Source organism: Rhipicephalus microplus, chromosome 3 (genome assembly GCF_043290135.1).
Source record: "Rhipicephalus microplus isolate Deutch F79 chromosome 3, USDA_Rmic, whole genome shotgun sequence".
Lineage (NCBI taxonomy): Eukaryota > Metazoa > Arthropoda > Arachnida > Ixodida > Ixodidae > Rhipicephalus > Rhipicephalus microplus.
The window spans coordinates 114,666,574-114,688,971 of record NC_134702.1 but is presented as its reverse complement, the minus strand read 5'-3'; the positions used below and the strand labels follow the sequence as shown (position 1 = coordinate 114,688,971).

At 44.7% G+C, this 22,398-nt stretch overlaps 2 long non-coding RNA genes across 2 annotated transcripts in view; both read left to right on the top strand.

Moving 5' to 3' along the window:
* The window catches only part of LOC142803883 (uncharacterized), a 334,011-nt gene extending 314,908 nt beyond the window's left edge, over positions 1-19,103 (top strand). The window contains exon 2 of the long non-coding RNA XR_012894348.1: positions 18,916-19,103. This is a non-coding gene — a long non-coding RNA (uncharacterized LOC142803883). The remainder of the gene's footprint in view (positions 1-18,915) is intronic.
* Positions 15,820-17,665, top strand: LOC142803884 (uncharacterized). The gene is made up of 2 exons (XR_012894349.1): positions 15,820-16,343; positions 16,896-17,665. It is a non-coding gene; the product is annotated as an uncharacterized LOC142803884 (long non-coding RNA).
* Positions 19,104-22,398: the final 3,295 nt, after the last annotated feature.

Sequence of the window (22,398 nt, the reverse complement as noted above, 5' to 3'; positions counted from 1 at the left end):
CTTTGCCCGGCGTTGGCGTACCTGCATTTCTATATTTTCAAAATAGTGCTGCGCAATATCTCGGACATGCTGCGTGTGCGTGTGTAAAAAACAAAACACGAAAGGTCAAATACTTACAACTGATCTGTGCGATCTCCGCAAGCAAAGCGCCCTCTTAGTGTATTCACTGTTTACCTCTTTCGTCTCCCAGAAATAGCTTCCCACGTTTGTTACGTCAAATGCGTGCATGAGCTCGTGGGCTATTGTCTGCAATGAGAACATTTGAGAGGCAATGAAAGTCGAAGTTTGGTCTGTTGTGCTAGTGGATCATAGCTATAGCTATTCATCAATGATCATTTGAAAGGCTTGTGGCGACATTTGTCTTTTTTTATTCAATAAATATGCACGTACTTGTTGGATTGACCGCCACGCTTCTCGCGCATAGAGCAACCACGAACGCATCTGATTCAATAGTCCAAGAGACTTCCTTTCAGAATGCTAGAGTGATTAACACAGGTTTTAGAAGTGAAATTGGGTGACTAGTCTCATGATCCTTAGCAAATGCACAAGCGGAAACATTGCGTATAAGTACAGAGATGCTGAGATGGTGTGGTACGCAACCTCGTCAAGGTGTAAGCTTGCTACCTACTTCACTGAAACTATGGCATCACAACAGATTATTTAGAAAAAAGGATGCACGTGGCAGTTCTGCTCCATTGCCTCAGACCTTTCATCTATGCAGACGTGGAAATTATTGGACAAACGCACGACCCTCTGCTGCACTTGCATCCTCTCTTCGTTTATTTGAGCAAGTTCGCCACATTTCCTCTCTCCCTCTGTTTGTGTTGAAAACAATCTCCCATCCATGCCCCCCACCCTCCCTGGAATCTCCATCACGCTACATACATAGCATAATGGGATCTTTTTGCGTACAAGATCCGTGTAGAGATGAAGGGTGTGTAACCTACTCAAATTTCAATATCACAATTATCGACTATGTTATTGAGAACAGAAAATGAAGACCCGTTGTTTCAGAAAATGAAGCATCAATTCCTGATAGTTCTGATTATTATTTTGTCTAACAATGAGAACGAGCCCCAAGATTTGCACCTGATTTCTTGATTACTCGGATGAAGCAATAAAAGGAGACGACGTACAACAAAGGAACAGGAGCAGTACTGGAGTTATTTGAAAATGAGGTGTTTGTGCATATTTGCGTAAATTGAAAATATGTAGTTGATTTTCTTCTGAAGAATGATTCTGAAGCGTTCCTGATGATAATCAGCAGGGTGTGCAACCCGCCTATCTACGCAACACATTATGACACGACGCGTTTATATGCAATTGAAGCGATGCGAGGGCTGTGAAGAAGACCTCTGTAACAACTACAATTTACGCAGATAAATTAAAATGCTGGAGAAATTGCTCCTGGTGGTTTAAGCAATTCAAAACTGACAACGCAGCCTAATGATACGTTAATGATAAGTTTTTTGTAATTATTTTGCTTTAAACGTGTTCTAACAACTGCCTTTCGTCACTTAGGTCCCTGAATATTCTATTCTAGAAGCTTGTCGAAGAAGATCCTGCGTTAACCTGATGGGGGCAGCAAGAACTCTGAGGAAAAGGAGCGAGAAGGTGCGTGGAAGGTTCGCAAACTCCCAGTTGGTCTGTTCACGTGCTGTACATGTGCGCATATACTGAAATCAGGAAAGGGCACTGGACACGTATTTAAAGACAACGAAAATCGGGATGGTATATTTTAAGGAAAAACTATCCCAAGATGGCCATGGCACCTTGCCTCTCTTTGAGCAATGACCACCTTTGGAAGGTAGATGCAGAAAAAAAGTGCACCCACCTCTCTGCAGGGAATCGTGACAAAATGCGAATGTATTTCGTGCGCTGAGAGTGCACGGCGTAGCGATTTGAATGGCGTTAATTATTGGCAATACGTGAATTTGTGTCGGTACCATTTGTTTACGCAATCATCAGGCGGCGAACGGTTGAGAGTAAAATGCGCTTCACTACATTTATTTATACAGTGAGGGGCCGGGAGTGTAGGACACAGGGAGGAGTGAGAGTGATCGGTGACAGAGGAGCGGCGAAGCTCTGCACCTGCCCTCTCCTACACTCTCTCCACACACGCGGGTGCTCCACCGACTTCCGCGATGCGAGCGCCCTTACACGCCAGAGCGCGCTACTCTTCTCCACTCACTTCTTGCTACTCCACCCGCACTACTTGCTCTGGTTTCTAGACACGAGGATAAGCGCATGTGCCCGCAGCTATTGCTATGGGAGAGCTAGTGAAACATAACACCTGCCGGACACTGACAGACGCCTAACATACCTCGACTAACAAAGGCATGCGCATTTAAAAGAGTTTACATTTCTGCAAGAATCCTCTCACCCTCATTCATTGTGTTTTGGTTGAGCTCGGTGACGAAAACGCCGCTGCATATGCGTGATCACGTGGCTGGTGCGTGGTGCCCTTCGCATGCGCTGTGTGCTCTAGGGATGCGGATCACCATCGGCACGACGGCAATAGATAAATTTACTTGCGCGTCTGAAATACCTTTGAGGACGCCCTCTTCCGTTGGAAATGACTGGCAGCCTGCATCCGCAGAGCTCCTGTGGACGCCCAACTAAATCTGTCTAATACAGTGACCGGTGGCAAGGACACTTGCTTTCCCAATCTCCACTGTCTCCTGGTGTGCTTAGCGCGCCTTGTAGCTGTGTGTTTGAGAAAGCCTGCATAGTCGGTTGCGGTCGCGCCATAATATATGTGGAGGTTCCGTGTTCGCCAGAGCATTTAAGGAGGGGCGGGGAGCAGATTCTAGGAACAGCCGACACAGAGAACCCGCGCCAATTAACGGCGAGTATACTGCTTTGGCAGGCACTAATTACACAGCTTTAGCTGGGTTCCTGGAGCAGCTTCTGTGAGGGTGACTGCAGCCACTTACAATGGTAGCCTGTGCCGCGAGGCTGTTCTAGATGCTAAACCAGAATGCATGATTACGAGTGTGTTATTGGGCAGGTTGCCGTACAAGCTTCCGTAGTATAAGTGAGGTAGTCACTTATCAAGGGTGCTTCCTTGCTGATCACAGTTTGCGTTGGCCCTGCTAATTATGTACGATGCCGCTATGAGATGGGTCTTCGTGGAAGTCCTAGTTATGCTTCGAGATTGAGCGTGAAATGTGCCTATGCACCCCGTGACATGTAACGAACGTCTGCGCGCAGAACAATCAGAAGCTTCTGGTTGGTGTAAAGATGGCAGTTTGAGGTGCACATAAAGTGCAATGCATCGAGTACGTATGTGGTAGTCAGTTAAATTGGACTCCTCGAGTAGGTAAAAAGTTTTAACGCTACACAAGGCCTCCAAGGTTGAGCGTCACTGTATTTCTCTGCGGCCTTTTTAATTGACGTGGCCCCAGTAACAAAATGCAATGTGACTCGCGCCTGGTTACTGCGACAGGGCGCGTAATTCGGCAAGTATGGCAGCAGCAGAGGACGCCACCGAAAGCAGAGCGTATAGTATACCAGCGAGCGATTCGGTATTTTTGCGCGTACATGAAATAAATAGTGCTCGGGTCATCTGAACGCACCCAAAGCAAGTATTCCTCATTTTTGATAATAGACTACTTTGCAAAGGAAATTGTGAGAACTACTCAATTTACCTGATTTAGAACATTGTAAGGGCATCGTCACGTTTTCTTTGTTAGAGATCATTTTGTTTTTGCGCAACATAGCTGGATTTATCAATGTAAAGGTACACCAGTTTTTTTCCCTTCTCGACACGAGCAAGCTAGGATGCAATCTGTGCTATTTTTTATTGGTAACTGACAATGTCTTCCTAAATTCTTAACGCAGCACGTAATATTACTATTTTGTTGTGTATGATATGGTCAACCAAAGCATGGTTGTACCCAAAAAAAAAGCGATCAAGATAAAGGAGTGCTTTAGTCATATATTTCAACTGCCGTCAAAAGATATTTTACCGGAATGTGGTTGACACTTTCATTAGCCGACCTACATGTATTGCAGGCATCGTTCACCATGATTTTGCTTGAGTTGTGGACTGGAATGACATTGTCATTATCAAGTGCGTTTATTATACTTTTGACTACACCCATATAGTCGCACATGCAACAGAGTGGCGTTCTTCTGAATAAAAAAATTCCCAAGCATTTCCCCGAGAGTGAACATGGTTAAGTGCGAATGCACGGGGTGATGCTATGAGGGGTATTTATTAATTCGCACTATTATATTTATTAATCACACTATGGTGCCTTTATGGTGTAATGGTTCCTGGGAATCGCAATTTGATCACACGGGTGAGTTTACGTTAACTAACTGGCGAATGCCAACGGATTTTAACATTACTCCCCCTCATAGCATCACCCCGTGCATTCGCACTTAACCATGTTCACCCTTGGGGAAATGCTTGGGAGTTTTATTACTGATGATGATGATTAAAGTGTAATTAATGAATTTAAGTGTTGTTTGGCATGAAGCATTTGTACACAGATACATTATATACGAAGTATATTTATTTACACTTCACGACGCGTCCGGACGAGCAAAGTCCAGGGCTCGCACCCTCTCCCGCGCGGCACGTTCACTGGCTGGAACGGCTTCGGGAACGTCCGCTCGCCGTTGACGATTGCGAGTGGCGTCTTGACGCCGGCCTTCATCGCCCTTCTCCGCCTGACGCTTGCGTTGTCGTTCCGCTTCTTAGGCCGCGTTCGCGTCTCGATGCTGACGCCTCATCTCGGCCTCGCGAGCGCGCAGTTCACCATCCGCTGCACGCTTCGCCCGCTTGCACTCGGCCTCGCGAGCGCGCAGTTCGGCATCCGCTGCACACTTCGCCCCCTTACGTTCGGTCTCACGAGCCCTTCGCAGCGCCGCCTTGTCTTCCAACGTCGGCGAAACCACCGTGGTACCGTCACCTCCAACGACGGGTGCAGTGCTGGCATTCGGTAGTACTGCATTCGTTGTTGATGGTAGCGTTGCCTCCGGGACATCCATCGCACGACCCGCTCTCGACGGGAGACTGAGAGAGAAAGCGGGCGCGCGAGAGAGAGGGAACGCGCGCAGCTGCAGCGAGCAAAGGGGGAGGGGGTATAAGGCGCGTTACTGACACCGATATCAGCGTCGCGTCCGTGGCTTATTCGGTAGAGCGTCGCGCTGCGGCCCGCCAAGTCCTCTTTCTTTTAAAGATAGAGAGAAGACTGCGGACGCCGCCGACGGCGGTGGTTGGTTTGGGGTCGCTTATAAAGTGTATTCACACTTAAAATTAGGAGTATTTATTCAGGAACACATCTAAAAAAACTATGAACCATTTCCCCGAAGGTAACCCTGATGGCATGCGAAGCAGCGGCAGTCCACATTGTGTTGACCTGGTTTAAACGGCCGTCGACGCGGGTGCTAGAAGAACGGTTTGAAGCGACACTCTAAATGTAGCGTTTTAACGAGTAAACATTTCTTTGAACCACAAAGACACAGGAGGTGGGACGCGTTGAAGACGCATGCGCTCGGCTTCCTTGGCTCGCATCTTGTCGTTTTAGGGGCGAAGCTCCTTATGGCGTGGCTCGTGCGTCCCTCGTAGTACGTAACCACCAGTGGCACATACCCGAAATAGGTATAACATTTGACCTCCAAGGTGGTGCCGGTGAGAGATTTCTTCTGTGCGTTGTTTAACAATAAAAAATAGTGCTCAATGTACATGCCGATGGCTGCTAATGGAGAATGAGAGACAGGAGCATTCGGCTTTTAGTCAACGCGCACGCTGCGATCCCCATTAGCAGCCATTGGCGTGTACATTGAGCACTATCGGACAAGAAAGAGTTGCTACATTATACTCGCTGGGTGTAACCTTCTTAGCTTTAGAAAGGTTTAGCGAGCGTTGAGCCGCAGGACCATGAATACAATGAACTAGTATATGCCATGAATTATTTCTAGGTGGTTAAAGGGAGGAAGCAGATACGAAGCGCAAGCCGTAAGAAATTAAAAGCTGAATCCTCCTGTCTCTCATTTCACATTAGTAGCCACTGGCATGTACATTGAGCACTATCTGACAGGAAAAAGTTGCTACGTCATACTCGCTGGGCTTAACCTCCTTGGCTTTAAAAAGGTTTAGCGAGCATTGGGCCGCAGTGCCGTGAATACAGTGAACTAGTATATATGATGAACTCAAGGTGGTTGAAGGTGGGAAGTAGACCCGAAGCGCAAGCCGTAAGAAAGTGTGCGTGTGCCACCTCTTGTTTAGTCCTTGGAATGTCCACTGAATGGCGGTGCTTCTATATGTGGAATATATAATAAAAAGATGCGAGATGGTGGGACTTGGAGTGTTGAATAGATGGACGAACGGACACACAGACAGATGCATGAATGAACGCGTGAACGGACGCAGGGGTGGATGCATGAACGAACGCAGGGACGGGCGCACGAACAGACGCATGGACGGTCACACAGATGGACGCATGGACGGAAGAATGCTTCGCCCCACTCTCCATCATTCACTCCGTGGATATGCTGCCATTTTGTTTTTACCAGCGCGCCTTCTGTATTCTTGAACGCCATCGGTGTTCTTAACTCGAACCCTATGGGTATCACCGGTCTTCTACTACCGACGCTTGCGTTCGACTTCCCTGGCTCGCACCTCGTCAGTGTAGAGGTCACCATTCACGAACGCGATCGGCTTCGCTAACCTTCGCAACGCCGGCGGCAGCCGGGAAAGGTGCGCGTCCAGTAGCGGGAAGCTTGCTGCGACGACGTGCTGCTAGTCGGTGTTATCGTGCGGAAAAGCAGCGGCACGCTGTCCACATTATCGGTGCCGCGAGGAACTCGAAGCACCGATAACGACACAGTGCGCGCACCTACCGGCTCGTAGCTTCTTCTACCCGACAGATGGAGAGAGTTGGCGCGGGTGAGATGATGCCCACGCAAGGAGTGGGCTCGAGGGTTGCGAGCGCGGGAGAGAGTGAGGCGAGGGAGAGCTGACGCGTGACGAGCGCACGGCAGGCGACACAGAGAGACGTCACCACTCACTGCTAGGAGGGCGTGAGCTACTTGGCAACACAACAATACCTGCGGGGAGGGGGGCAGTGCGGACAGAGGGACAGCATTACACAGGCTAGTCGAAGAGATGTTTCACATATAAAATAAAAACTCAAATTTTGACTTTTATGCAGCACGTGTTGTTCTACAAAAGGTGTACAAAAGTGTTAATGCGTGCTACATCCTGCCAATAAAAGCTAAAAATTTTGTGTTCTTCTTTGCAACGCCCAACGTGTCTGCTAAACGACGTAAAGGTCACTGTGCAACTCGTTGGCCATAAGGGATTATAACACGCCTGTAACCTCTCCGAAGCCATCGCAGCAGTGTGGTTCAGTTTACACGTATCGCGACTGCCATCATCCTTTTCCTATGTGTGTTGCTTCTGGAGTACGTCACGATGTAGTTGGAAAAGTAAAACTTGGGAAGCATTGCGGGTGAGCGCGAATCATTCTGCGCAACCCGAGCGCAAATTTCGCGCAAGATCCATCGGCGACATCGCAAGATGGAAGCATGCCGAGTGCTGATGCCGATTGTGGAGTTTGATCAGCTAAGTTAGCGTCCCTCCCTAGCATGTGCTCCACGAAATTTTGGAGTTGCCACTGTGCAAACACCATTCTGCGTACTCGTTTGTTATTGGAATATTTGTATCACAGCTGTTGCTGTTGTTACATAAAAGAATTAACCATGGTGCTTGAAAAAGTTGAGTTCATATATTGCTGTTCTTCGTGCACGTTGATGTGGCCAGAACTATGTAATATTATTTTGGATTTTTTAGAACTTTACTTAGGTTAGGCACCGCATAGTTTAAAGTTTTTCTCATATTGTATATCAACGTTGAAATAATAGAGGCTCTTAGATTGTATAGTCATGCTGCGTGTGAAGCCCTCCTGACAAGCGAGTCTCAAAGCGTTCTGATCCTCTATATTCTTGTGTTCTACGATTCTTATTGATCCTAATAATTGCCATCTTTTGTCACCTCTTTGGCATGTCCCCTAGCGCCATATATCGTAGAGTTTTGTAAAAAAAACGAGACGGGATTCTGACGCTGCTATCGTTGAGCGACCATGGGAATGATGGGCAGTACACAGATTTGCCTAGTATTCGTACTTCCGGGCGGTGAATCGTACTTGCGGCTTCGTTTAATGCTAGTATTGGTTTCGTTTTGAAGAAAGGAACGAACGCTTTTGAACTTGGTGACACGACTCAAAATAGTAAGCCTACAAGAATAAAGTGGTGAAGCGGAACCGCTTAACATTTCTGACTTTTGTTTCGTGAGAAAACAGCTTCAAGCCACACGAACACACACGGAACCCGAATCAGGCCATAAGTGTGAAAATTAGACGAATACTTGTATACCACCCATCATTCCCATGCTCGCTGAAGCGCCCTGCGTTGCAACTCCCATAGCCGCTAGCGCCAGAGTTTCTTCCAGTGTATATTAGGAAACTCTATGCCATATAGGCCGCCAATCTCGAAGAGCAGTGCCTATAACGCATGCATGCATGCAGATCACATGCAAAGACATTACACATCCAATGTCTCTAATGTAAGAAGCTGATATATACAGCCAAAGTAAAAAAAACAGTAGACCACCTCCCACTAAAGAGAACCATTTGTAGTTGTCAAGTAGTGGGCGCTAACAATCACACTGTCGGCCGCGCAGACACTGGTGCTCATCGCGGAGTTGCGCAAGAGAGAAAGCTGGGGAGGTGCAAAACACGCAGTGATGGACTGGTGTTTTCTGCTGGAACTTGCCGATTGCTACTAACTGGCAGTGGGAGACGGCAGTCTCCGATCGGACATTGTTACCCACAGCTCGCTTTTAGTTAACGCACATGCTGCGAACTTTTATTGTTTAACAACGTACAGGAGATATCTCCCACCAGCGCTACACTAACGGTCAAGATCCAGAGTCTCTATGTACGGGCTGACAAGTTAATGGTTGTGCAGCAATTAAGAAGCTCGCTAGCAGCCACTGCCTGCGTTGGTGTTGCGAGGTGACAGAGGGTGAGACACGCGCACGCACCGTTAAGGTGCTCACGCCGAACACCGGATCGAGCTCGATCATAAAAAGCTTCGCATCTGAAAGTGAGTTTTCGAATAAGGAGGCCCCAGCATGCACTTTCCCTCTTGTACACCTTAACCTTACGTTTCTAAGTAAGTGGGTCGTTATTTAAAACCAGAAACCATTTTTTCCTCAGCTCTTACAAGCCGCTCCGACTGCGCAGCAGCCTTTTTGACCCTCGACGGCGACTACTGCGTTGCGGAGGAAGAGCGGTGCACGCCCACCTCAGAAATCCCCAACTCTGTGCAATTGGCATAACCAGAGTTAAAACTGCCGGCGCGCACTCTCGGTACATAGGCTATATTACCGACGGTATGCCTTGGTAGGGCCTCTGCTGCGCACACTTTCGTCCCCGTTTCTGTTTGCTGTTTTAGTGGTTTGGCTACATCTGCGATGACGCCCAGCGTTAAAGCAGAATTGAGTGAGCGTATCTGTGCCGTGGTAGCTATGTGCAGTAGTTCTATTTTATGGCTTAGGCAGACTTTTCTTCCGAGAGGGGGGAAGGGGCTTCTTCTTGATCTGAATTGGAGCCCCGGCAGGTTGATGTGGTTGACTATTTACTCGATCTTTTTCGTAGCGTATGCTGTGGGATAATATATTCAGGTGAGGGGGCTAACCAATGTGCCACCTCCTGGCTAATGCACTGATTCTCGCGTATGGCTAGTCCAGTCGCCACTTAGAGGATATATGCGTACGCTGGTTGTCATTCGGGTGCTTGCACTCGGATACGTTTACCCAAGTCTCAAAGGGTAAGTTACGTTCATAAAAGCGCGGTCACTAACCACCTGTGGCCTGCCCATGACTGCCCGGATATGCACTTAGGTGTCAGTATATGCCGGCGCAAAGCCAGGCTTATCCCGGAAGCAAAATCTCAAGTGGTTCCTGAGAAAAGAAACGCTTTAAATACTGTTAGTTTGTTTTGGCTATACTAACCCCAGTGCTTGTTTTGCCGCAAAAGTACCATAGCACTGTTCACTCCGTGAGGCACAGTCACATGAAGCGTGGCATGCTGCATGGCTAATAGAAGAATTGATTGCTTACCACCCCTATGCCACCATAATTCAGTGCAGGTGGTCCGTACTCGTAAAAGAATGGACGCTGCACCATGCCTGTTGTGATAATTATACACCCTCCCGTGAAGAAGGCACGTACTTTCTCCTCGTCGTAAAACCTTGTTCTTTGGTCTTTCCACCGATAGTGAGTGTTAAGACGACGACCTTGTATCCATGCGGGAAAACGTCGGTTGACTGACACGTCCGGAAGAGGTTCTGCGTCATGCGAAAAACAACGCGTCGCTATGCGAAAGTTCTGTTTTAGCAGCACAGACGCTGTACGCAAAAACAGCTGCTAGTGGTTAAAGACAAAAAAAAGACATCGTAGCAAGACGACTCACTTCAGAAAGTTTCGCAAGGTTATACAGAAGCTTCTCTAGGCTGTCATGAATAATGTAGGCGTGCGAAAGCGGGCACTCTACAACAAATGAGGGAAGTTGAGGGATCACACAGAAATGGCGAGGCCCAGTAGTCGTATACGACTGACCTATTTTTTCGATTAGCTTGTGAGGAAAACCTATCTTACAAGCAGCATGAGCGTGGCGTGCCAACTGTGAATCATTACCGAACAATAAACACCGCGCAAGCACACTGCCACGCTGAACTTAGTCACAGAGGAAGCGATAACTCATCATGAACTTTGCATTTGAGGAAGCGATGACAAACAAAGTATTATGGCGAAAGCGTTAGTGCCCCGTAAAACTGCAAGTTGCTGTCGTCAGCGTCAGCACAATAAATGTCAGCAATCACTGTCATTTCACGACGACCACTATGATCTGATGTCGACGTCACAATATAACTAGCGGCCTGCAGACGAAAAGAATTGTCCACAGTCATGTGACAAAATTAGGGGATCTTTAAGCTACGCCTTTGAGAGTTGAATGCAATATTTATATGCCCTTTCTAGTGCGTAGTGAGTGTTAGGTAGCTTTTGTGAGGGAAGCTTTTGTCAGTGTAGTTCGTAGCATGTTATTTGAGCACTTGAAATCTTTTCGAAGTAGCTATACACTCACTACGTGCCCTTAAAGGAAAAAGCAGTGTAACATGTGTTCGTTTTGCAGTGAGTGGCCTGCTTTATACTGTTGAATCATTATTATCACAAGTTCTGCCACCTGATCTGAATGTACACTTGTACAACCCATTATTGCCGCCATAACAAATGTTACGTTGTGATGCATGTATAAAGGACGCAACTGTTTGAATAGCATCAAAAATAGTTTCTCTACATTTCCAAGCCGATGAGGTCATTTTAACTGTGCCTAAAAACAGACGCGTGGTTCTATGCTAGAACACCTGCTTTTCAGGCAAACCATCCAGGTTCAATCCTCTCTAGGATTCAAAGTTATTGATTATATACCTTGTTTGCACCTCTCTCGGCTTTTTTGTCATGCACAAGATGTTTAGTTTTTGTTCACAAGACGCCATCCCCGACACCAACGCCGACACCGAAATATCCTTGAAACGCACGCTTCAATGCTATTGTGTTAATATCAGCAGTAGCTTTAGGTGCAGCGCCACTGTCTCTTGGTGAAATTCTCGGAGCACTCCACCATGGCATTTCTCATAATCATATGTGATTTTCGGACGTCAAACCCCCTATATGAGTCAATCAATCATTCTCTCTTGGCGTTTCTCGATTTTTCGGCGCTCTCCATGACACCGTAACGATGGCTCAGGGGAAAATTTTGGAAACATACTCTCGAATAGTGCACATACGAGAAATGCCAGTTGTAAAGTGTCTTATACCCTGCTTTGGCATGTATTTGCCTTTCCCCACCACCTCGTTATCTCTCGTGTCTCGCATAAATATCACGCTCGTTGGGCTTGTGATTTCGCATGTTTCTGAGTTTTCGATCGCACATGTGTGAATAAGAGCGAGTAGCCCACGAGCTCAAAATACTGATGGGCTCCACGCTTAGCACTCGCATAGGTCACGCGTGATTTATTAAGACACAAATGGGGAAGAGATATAGCCTTAAGAATTGTAGTGAAGGGAGTGTAGTGAAGTGAAATGGAGAACTAAATTGAAGGAAGAGGCTAGGGAATATTTCAATCTTCCGACTGACAAATTCTTTACAGCGAAGACGACGCAGCTCTTCATAAAGAAATCCGGGCCCGGATTCACAAAACTCACTTACGAAAACATTTTTGCGCAAGAGAAATTTTCTTGCGTAAGTCGATTCACGAAACGAAAAAACGTCGTAAGAGGCCATAGTTGTCACATCGGCCGCTGCAAATAAAGCGCGCTGTGACTGCCCGGGAACATGTCAGCGATGGTGATGCAGTTGCTATATTTGCTTACGTCACCGAAAAGTGCTCGTAAGTGGATTCACGAAGCGAAATTGTGCGTAAAAACAGCATGGCTGAGAGAAAATCCTAAGAGTGGTCCGGACCACTCTTAGGAACAATGTGGCTACTTAGAACCTGCTGCCGCGGCGGTATACTTTGGTGCCCTGGCTGCTTTTGAGTTAATTGACGCCCATCAAGGGCTGCCTGATGACTGCTCGTGCGTTTTTATTTCTTTCGGCGCTTTGAGCTTCGCGTGTTGTTTCCCTTGTACGCATTGGATGGTGTTGACAACCAGCATCGTCCAATAAGTTCGAAGTCACAGTAATTGAAGAATTCTATTGGGCATCGATGGCATAAAACTACGCATGTAAAGATTTGTGGTTGGATGAAAACCAATGTGATACTTGAATGGTCGGTGCATTCGAACGCGGCATGGCATAGGATCAACCTTATTTGTTATGTTGTTGTGTTGCGCCCCATGTCATCCAATTAAAGGTGCGACTCGAGATCCTTGCCTCATTGGAGGAAATTACCACCAAAGAGGTTAATGGGAGCACATTCTTTGCACGCTATTGGAAATAAAAATGAGAGGAAGTTTTCAGTGAGTGGTTCCTAAAGTTTGTGCTCTAGTGTACTTTCATTGGCTCTAACTGTCCAATTGTTGCGATCTCTGAAATACAGCTGTTGATACACTTTGGGACGATCTGGAACAAAGCGTACTTTGTAAACCAAAGCGTATAAGGGGTGCGCGTGATTACGCATGGAACTACAAACAAATCATGCATCTTCACCTTCACTGTTCAGACACCGATATGGACCGTGATAATATGGCAAGCAATCGGAAAGAAATGACCCTAGTAACTTTGTATGACACCGAAAATATGCAAACCCTCACGATTCTGGAGCAAACCTTGGCTGAATTCATCCCTGCGTCAATTACCAGCCATTTAACTTGGCGCACGAACATCATTCAAAGGTAGAGCGAGCCACTGACATGTATTTTGTGCGACGCAGCGACCACTTGACCTGAGAATGATAGCGTTGCGAAGGCGAATCCCCTGTCGCATGCTCTGATCGAAGCAGACGACAAACGCGAGCAGACGACGGCTTGGCCGACAGGCACAGCTTGTGATTGGTTGTGAAGCAATACCCTCTACATCAGCTCACTCCGTGACGTTGCCAAAACACTTCTTTCATCTGGCACGCCTGTCCTGTTCGTCATATCACCTCCCTCGCACATAAGAGAAAGTTTTTTCACGCCGTGAAAATAGTGAAAGCACTTTCTAAGAGCTCTCTTATGTGCTGCGCAGTTGTCTTAAACAACATGGCGTCGTAAACAGCATATCGGTCGGTGCGACTTTCAGCAAACGCTTCTCGCACGAGTTACTTTAGCGTTTGACCGGATGTGTTGTGATTACAGCAGCTCTTTCGGTGCGTGTAAGCAGTGCGGAAAGCTGTGGCAGTGCAATGGTGTACGGTGAAGCGCAGCGAAGCCTGTGCGTCGGTGTGGTTATCAAGCGGGGATCGGCGTCGATGTATCGACGGCAACTAGCACTCGAGAAGCCTGCAATGTGTGTTTGTGTGCCGGTAACAGCTCGTTCGCTTGACTTTCCAGTCTCTCAGTTTGGTGCTGTGCGACATTTCGGATTGACAGAGTTTTGACACGTTACTTGAGTGACCCCAAGTACGTACGGAAACGTATGAACTACGCGCTCGGTTCTTGCTTCGCCACTAGTTAGCCCGTACGCTTCTATTTACTTGAGAGCAATGTACTGTTCGGGAGTGAAACGATGTTCGTTGTGAACAGTGGTGCTGTGTTGACGTTCCAAGACTTGTGAACAAGCTGTGCTCGTGTGACCGAAAATTGAAAGACAGCGTTGATAACTGTTTTGCCCTGCGAAGTCGTGGTGGGGCAGCTTGGCGCTTTTGTTTGTTAAGTCGTCACTTCTCCTTTTTGTGATAACCATAGTCCTAGCGCTGTGATGTGATCAAACAAAACTGCGAGATGCTACTTTTTGTTGTGGATCGCGTGAATTTGGAAGCGCGCCTAGACTGTTCTTTGGTAACAAATTGAGAGTTCTTTGTGGCAGCGAGAGCCCGTGAACGTCAAGCTTCCCTCCAGCCCCCCAAAAAAGCAAAGATTTCACCGGTGCCTTGCTTTGGATGAAGTTGTAGGCCAATATCGCCTAACTACAGGTTTCCGAGTTCGTCTGGCCATTGTTTTGCACGGCACTAGAGCCTTGACAACAGCCGGTCATGGCCAGTTCTTACACTGTATCAATGGACGTGCACGCCTGGCCAGCCCTTCATTGCTGTCATTGGCAGCTTCCAGTCTGCAGATGCCCTTTGCCTGTTGGCCGTACTTGGTTCCTTATGACACCGACGGCTACTAAATGCTGCCATCGGTGAGTTCACCTTGCAGAACTAAATTTCATTGGTACTCTAATTCACGCAGTTCTATAACGTGTGCAAGTTTTTAAGCCCATCAGATGTAATGTTTCTCTATGGTAAGTTGAAGCATGAAAAATTTACTACTACTGTTATATACATACATATATTATGGAGCAAATACATAAAAAAGTTTTTTGTAATTTGATACAAGTGAGCTCTTGTTTGATGATGAGGTTGGGCCTGTCGATTGACCACGTTTGATAGTTGGAAAGTTAATGTGAATTTACTTTTCAGGAGCCAGGTTGCACTTAAAAAATTTGTTATTTTGGAAAATTAGTTCTATAGACGATTACCACTGTCGTAGTACTATACTTTAGTAGGACGTATATATTGCGGTACGTAAATTTTACATGAGGCTTTAGTTTATTTCAAAGTGATTATAGCAGATTTTGGTCACTTTAACGAAGTGATAGCTTCCTCAAATAAGTATTAGAAGTGAGTGCTCTTAATGATAGTGTTTAAATATCTCGTTTTTGGCTCTTCACAGATCGCAGAGATCGGTTTGTTAAGGTCCTGTGATGCATCGGTTGCACATTCTGGCACATCGATCCTCATCATTACTTGAAGCACCTGTACAAAAATAGGAAGGACACATTCTCCCTAACCGTGCAAGCCTATGTCACTGCTGGGACTGTTATCATTTGTGGCGTGGAAGCCTGCATGGCAGCCTCATCTGGAAGGACGGCAATCTGCTTGGGAGCTTCGAGGGCACAAAACTGCCTAACGGCTGGCTGCAAGGTTAGTTTTTCTTTAATACATACGATTACGTGAACACCACTTACTGTGCACAAATTGAAAACCCAAGCATGGTTGCTTTCAGTGGATACCTGTAATATTCTTACACACAATTCCTATTCAACATTTATAGAACTAAATTGCAAGATAATTGAGAATGTTGAAAGCTGCAAGCCTGCAGCTTATGAATGAAACTCTAATATTCTGAGATTCAAAAGCTTGTGCTTTGAAACGAGCACAAATACTTTAATTCCTTATTGAGCTCTCGAGCTTGTGACTCCCTCTGTGGATCAAGTGCTCTGGAAGGAAATAGCATGTGGGTGAAAATTGCCTGGCTGTTCACAACTTGCAAGGAGAAAGACCTATTGAAGTAGCCTCAGATGACATAGGGCCAGTAACTGCATCTTTTACCTAATGTAGCTTTTTCTCTCTCAGTGCTGTTGCTTGTGTTTCAGTCGAACATGTTCACCACGATTGCATATTAATATATATTTTTCTACGAATTGTACCTGACCTAAGTATGCATTGTTGATCTCTAAAGGTGACGTTCAGTGTGTTTCAAAGCCATGGCTTCTCATTTCTCTGTCTGTGGCTAGCCTATTTCAGCAGCAGAGCGATGCAACTAGCACACATGCAATCCAAGTCATGGAGTGCTCCTTTGGTGTTCTGTGCAGGACAGAGCATATCCATCCGGCAAGACTCTGGTATCAACAATAATGGTGAGTGTTGGTGGCACCTCTAGGAGCCCGTTGTGTTTGTTGCGTATGATTATTTCCCCTGATGAAGTGCATTTTTGAAAAGTTTTCTTCATTTAGAATAATAGATGTCAGTAACAAGCACACTCATAATCCACAAGTTCTTTGTGTCTTCTAGACTGCCCATTTGCTCCTATATGCGGTATGGTGAGCTGGCTATGTTAGACAGCCTTAAAGTTATCAACATTGGCTGTTGTGTTGTAATGCAGTCTAACTTGTGTTTCTTAGTGAACTTATTTGTGGTCTACTTCTCGCACCTAGTGTAAAGTCGAAATAAAAGAAACTCTATTGGCTTTTTATGCCTGTCAGAAGTTTCATGCCTTCATCTATAACATTGTGGTTTTGCTCTTGTATCATATTAAATATATTTTCAGCCTTCACTGTTTGTGTGTGTGTGTGTGTTGAGGCTTGTCATTGGCTTCTGAAAATACGATATCTGTAAATATTAGCACATAATTGACAACTACACACTCTTGCATGTAGCATGGTTGTAACAATGATCTGTATTTTTCTAAGTTCCAGCAGTAACAAGGGGTTCGGTGCTCCACGGTCATGTACAGTGTATCAAGAACAGAGCACAGAAGACCAACAAGTATAAAGGGACTGCCAGTGACTGTTCTCCTGCTCAAAGTTTACAACAGCAGAAAGAGCACATTGTGATGTCAGGAGCAGCTGCTGCTTAACTTCTTAGCAGTGCATTATTCAGCAGTTCCTTTGCTTGCATTCGAAATTATTTAAATTTTGCATGGAAGATACCAAACTATGACACTAATTTAAAGGCTGCTGTAGTGTTAGTGGGCAAATATTTTTGAGCTAAAGTTTTTAACATGTGTGTTAAGTGCCTGCGTGCCTCTACATTTGCATGCCAGAAATCACAGCATCCATGGTCGCCAATGGTAACTGTGTTTGCATTCTTTGTAGTACAAGAAGTAAAGCCATGGATGCAGTAATCATGTACTTAGTCGATGTAATCCTTCAGTGTACACTCATTTGTATAGCACCAATGATGCCATGAGTGTATAAGCTCTGGGAAGTGAATCTATGTGGATTATTTTATTTGAAAGGAAGAGGATCATCACTACTCCTAGTATACCTTAACAGTAGATTTTAGTGCTTGGGTATTATCCCACTGCCTGTCCGTCCTTCAACAGTCTACTTATCTACTGTGTAAGTGTAACTTTTTAAATGTATACTTTGCTCGGATAGGTTTGTTCATAATGTAATGCAAGTGACTTATCATCTATGCAGCTCTACTAAGACTAGAAATGAAAGTATTTATTTTTATATGTAGCTATAGCATGCATTCACTTGTGTTTTTCTAGGTGCCTGTACAATTGTTTAGCCCTACAAAAGTGCTGGTATACTCTAATATTGAATCTGGCATCTTAAAATAGTTTGTTAGTGGAAGTAAGAATGTGTTTACAACCAATATTACTATCCTCAGATGAACTGTGAAAACTCTGTGGAAATTTTTTTACAGTTTTTGAACTTTGTGAAGGCAAATGTTATGTTGTTTTATTGTGGTCCCTGTTCCATGCAAATGACACATAATTACTTTGCAGTGACATAGTATTAGTTGTTCTTTTACACATATGTGCTGAGCAACATCGCAGTTGAGGCTAGCAGCAAGACATACATGCAGTGCACTGGAGCATCACCTCACAAAGTGTACAGTCCTTGCCCACCAGTAAACTCAATATTTTTCAAGCAGACTAATAGACAGCTGTATGGGAACTGTGTTGGTGTGCAAACTTTGAAGTCTTTTTGAGGAGTTTTTTTCATCATTTTTGTCCAAGTGAAGTAGCTACCCAAGGCCACAACTGGTGGGAATGTGGTGGTTTCCTCTCTCCAAAAACACTCCTACCAGCTGCCTCAATGTTAGCATGGGGTGAATTCGCGAACTGCAAAATAATTGGTCTTTGTTTTCTTGGCCGAAAGAGTCACTTCCACCGTTGAGCCACCACGACGCGCCAGAATAGAAACTTTTAGCTAAATAAAGTTGATTCTATTTTTGAGAAGTTTTGGGGAAACGAAATGGCACCTATAGCTGTCAATATAAACACTGTTTGCACCAAGGAGCTTAGTAGCTTATAATTGTATCATTCATGTATTGTCTAGAATTTACTCGCGCTGTGCCAACTTTCAGCCCAAGTGTCCTAACATGCTTTGTTAGTGAATTGTGAATGAGCCAAGCTATGTAAATAAACAGAGTGATATTGCAGACATGTACAAAATATTGATGCACAGCCCTTTTCTTTAGCATGACATTGTCAAGGGCTTTATTCTTATGTTTTTTATAAAGAGTGCTTGTCATTGGGCATCAGCGGAAAACTATGCATCAAGCTTTTGCGAGATGGTTCGAGAAACACCGTGTTCAGACATAACAGTGCCGGTGGATTTCTCTCGTAAGTTCCTTTCTGTTGTGTATTCAAAATGAGTTTATTAGAATTGTTGTTTTATAGCCATTCATTTTAATATTTACACCTGAGTGTGTGTATGTATGTATGTATGTATGTATGTATGTATGTATGTATAGGTGTACATATGTATATGTGTGTGTGTGTATATGTATGTATGTATCTTTTAAATGAGAATCCGTTTATCATTGGTGAGTAAGTTTGGTAATGATATGGCTGAATTTGTTTCTAGTTATTTCTCTTTTGAGCCATTACATATTTCAATTTATTTTGTACTGCATAAAAATAAATGTAACCTTACACAGAATATGTGTATTCGAAGAAGTTGTTTCATTTACCAACCTACAGTCATGGGCAAAAAATTGGGTAAGATGGAACGAACCTGCGATGATAAGTTTAGAGCATAGATACTCTACATGGCATATCTCGTACACATTGCGTTGGTTGAATATGTCGATTTCAACCTTTCAATTTTAATCAGAATAAGCAAGCTATCAACCGTGGTTGTATATGTGTGTGATATTTATGCATACTGTGATACCGGTTCGCAATTACAATTAAGGTCACAAACCTAGTCAAGCTGAATACACGAATTTTTTCCATGCACCTATTATCTGCACTGGAACTGTTGTTAATAAAAAATAAACTTCAGTTTAGAAGTTTATTCTAGTAACCAAAAGCAGGTTATCTCTTTTTCACACAAATCTAATTGCCATTGTTCTGTTCCATTCTGGACAATAGGGGACCCTCTCAGCAGAACTCGATTAACTGCTATAGTTCATTTTAACCATTGACAGCGACATTACACTGAAGCGTGCAGCATGACAAATAGCGGGAGAGAAGACACAAACTAATCACTCTGTTCGCGTCAGCTCTAACTGTCCGTGCTCTTTGGTCTTGCTGCATGTGATGATGCCCACCAATTTAGCACGAAAGCTTGTCCCTACAAAGGCAGTCAACGTGGCTGCAAGCAGTTAGCTCACTGCATGTGTAGATTTTCTTCAAAACACCGTGAAGACTGATTGCTGGTCGAATATCCAAACACGTGAAAAGTAATATACCAGGTATAATTCGGTATTTCAGCACTGGACACTTTTGCGATAAGAGAGAATGGAGGAAAAAATTATGAACCCTGAATTGTTTAATTTTTGAAGGAGCACAATACAGCGCTTTTGGGTCAAAAGGGGAGTGAAAGAAGCAAGTGCGAAAGCCTACTTCTCAAAAAATTAGTACCCGCCACCACGCATAATGTCAGGCCGGGCAACCTCTTGAAAAAAAAAAAAATGCTCAGTGATTCTGCGAATCGAACCAAGTACCCCGTGGATTGTAGTTGAGCGCTGTAACCGCTCGTCCACTGTAGCAGTGCTTGCATTCGCCCTATTGCTGATATATCGTCATTCCTTCGAATGAAGCCAAATGCAAAAACGTCCGGTGAAACTTTGTCAAAAATAGAAAAAAATAGTTAGAATGCGTTTGCCCAAGGTTACTAGAAGATAGAAACCGCCACGTGTGACTGTATAACCGTGCGCTATTTATTCTTGTATATTACTGTCATGACGTTGGGATAGCCGGCTCTAACGTAGGCTACCTTCTCATAGTTTGCCAAATATAAATAAGAAAATAAAAATATATAACAGCCTGTGACAACGCTAATCAACTATTATGAGTTCACTGTCACTAGTGTCACTTTCGCTAGATGAATACTCAGTTTGCTTCCATTATTGTTATTTAGGAAAGTTTTGGCTCATTAACTCAACTCTCCTAATTACCAATGATTCTCACATCTAAGGACAGTCACACTTCATCTCGCTTTCTGAGTCGCTGTCACACCCATATAACGCGTACTCCTCTTTTTTATGCTCTCCGAGCATCTGACGCTGCTTTGCGGAGACTTTCCCTGACGTCTGCTGGGCCAGAAAATTGTCTTTATTATCTATCAATTTCAAGCTTTCGCGAAGCCGAAACGAATATCTCTCTCTCTCTCTCTTCATCCTTTTCGCACGTGTGATAACGTCTCTCGACTTCAAGACTCGTACACACGTCCCTTGCTTTGTTTGCGCACTCAAACAACGCTGGACGAAATATTTGCACCGTGTTTTGTGAAAAGCATTAGCACTGAGACACCTCCCGATGAGTCTCCCTCATTTTACGTAGACATATACCTAAGCGTAAGCGTATGCACGTTCTCGCATTCCGGCTTTATAAAAATGCTGCGGTGCATGGAACTAGCGAAATTGCACTCACAATTTCATTTGATTACTGCAGTTATCTATTTTAGCACAATTCGTCTGCAGGCACCAAAGTCGCTCATGTGTCTTGTAATAAGAATATTGTAACAAAGGCTTCCTTTGACTATAGGTACAAAACACCCTTACGTTCACCACTATACCGTGCTAGATTGCACCGAATTAGTTAAGTAGCAGCGCAGCTTCAATGAAATGTAAGGTAAGTGGTCGCTTTAAATAAGGGAAGACATTCAAGGCACAATTTTAAACATTGCATGCATTGATTTATGTGTGGTTTCATTTATGTGGTGCACCTGGAGTGTTGTTTACTTGTACTTGGCGAGATAGTGCATGGACTGCTCGGTGGCTTAAGGCCATCAAGCAAATATTTTTTTTTAGCTACAGTTGTTGATTAAAGGCGAGTGCTTGGCTTTGCACAGCCCACCAAAACGTCTATTACAACGTACGCGGCATCCCGTAAGCGCTGTAGCAGACGCTCGCGGAACTGAAACTTAGATGCAGCAAATAACTGGCTATCTTCGTATACTCTCGATGCTAGACGCTTTGCGTGCTACCTTGATATTATCGGCACACACTTCTTTCTTTTCTTGTCGTTTCATCGGCTATCGCCTGTCCTCCTTGCCCTCTTAAGTGCTGAATAAGTTAAATTCATACCCGCGCTATAGTAATCCCTCCAGATAAGAGAATTTTTGGCTAAGAAAATGCGTAGCCAAAGAGAAAGCTTTGTGAATTCGGGCCCCGGTCTGTTTCGAGGGTGTTTTGCACATTATTTGATTCCATAAACATTTATATGGACACTCTCTACAGGCTTTCATTAACGCTGTCGTGTTCCGTATAAAGTCCAAAGCACGCAATAACTTTTATACGCACACTGTACGCTGTTCTGGTCGATAAAATCTCGTGGAGAGCTATCGAAGGACACTGCTGAAGCATAGATAAAACGAGTGGCTTATCTCTCAATTTTTTTACGTATCACCAGGCGTGACGTACATATCAGATCAAAGAGCACCTTTGCTTTTGTTTATTATTTGTGTAGATGAAGGAGAATAAACATACGGCGATACTCAAACTTAGAATGCATGGAGACAACTTTATTTTCAGATACATCTCTGGCGCTCAAGATCAAGTTGCGCTGAATAGAGTTTTTTTCCTCGTTCAAAATACACGCTAGTTTTGTTTTTCAAAATACACACTAGTTTCTACGCTGTGCCAATAGTATATATTATAACTGGTAATCTAGTACAGTTTCTAGAGTTGTGGCACTGCTACGCGGCCTCACTGTAGCATTGAGACAATGCTCTTTGTGCTGTGTTTTCCAAATATTGTACTGTGGAAATTAAATACGTTGTCTTTTTG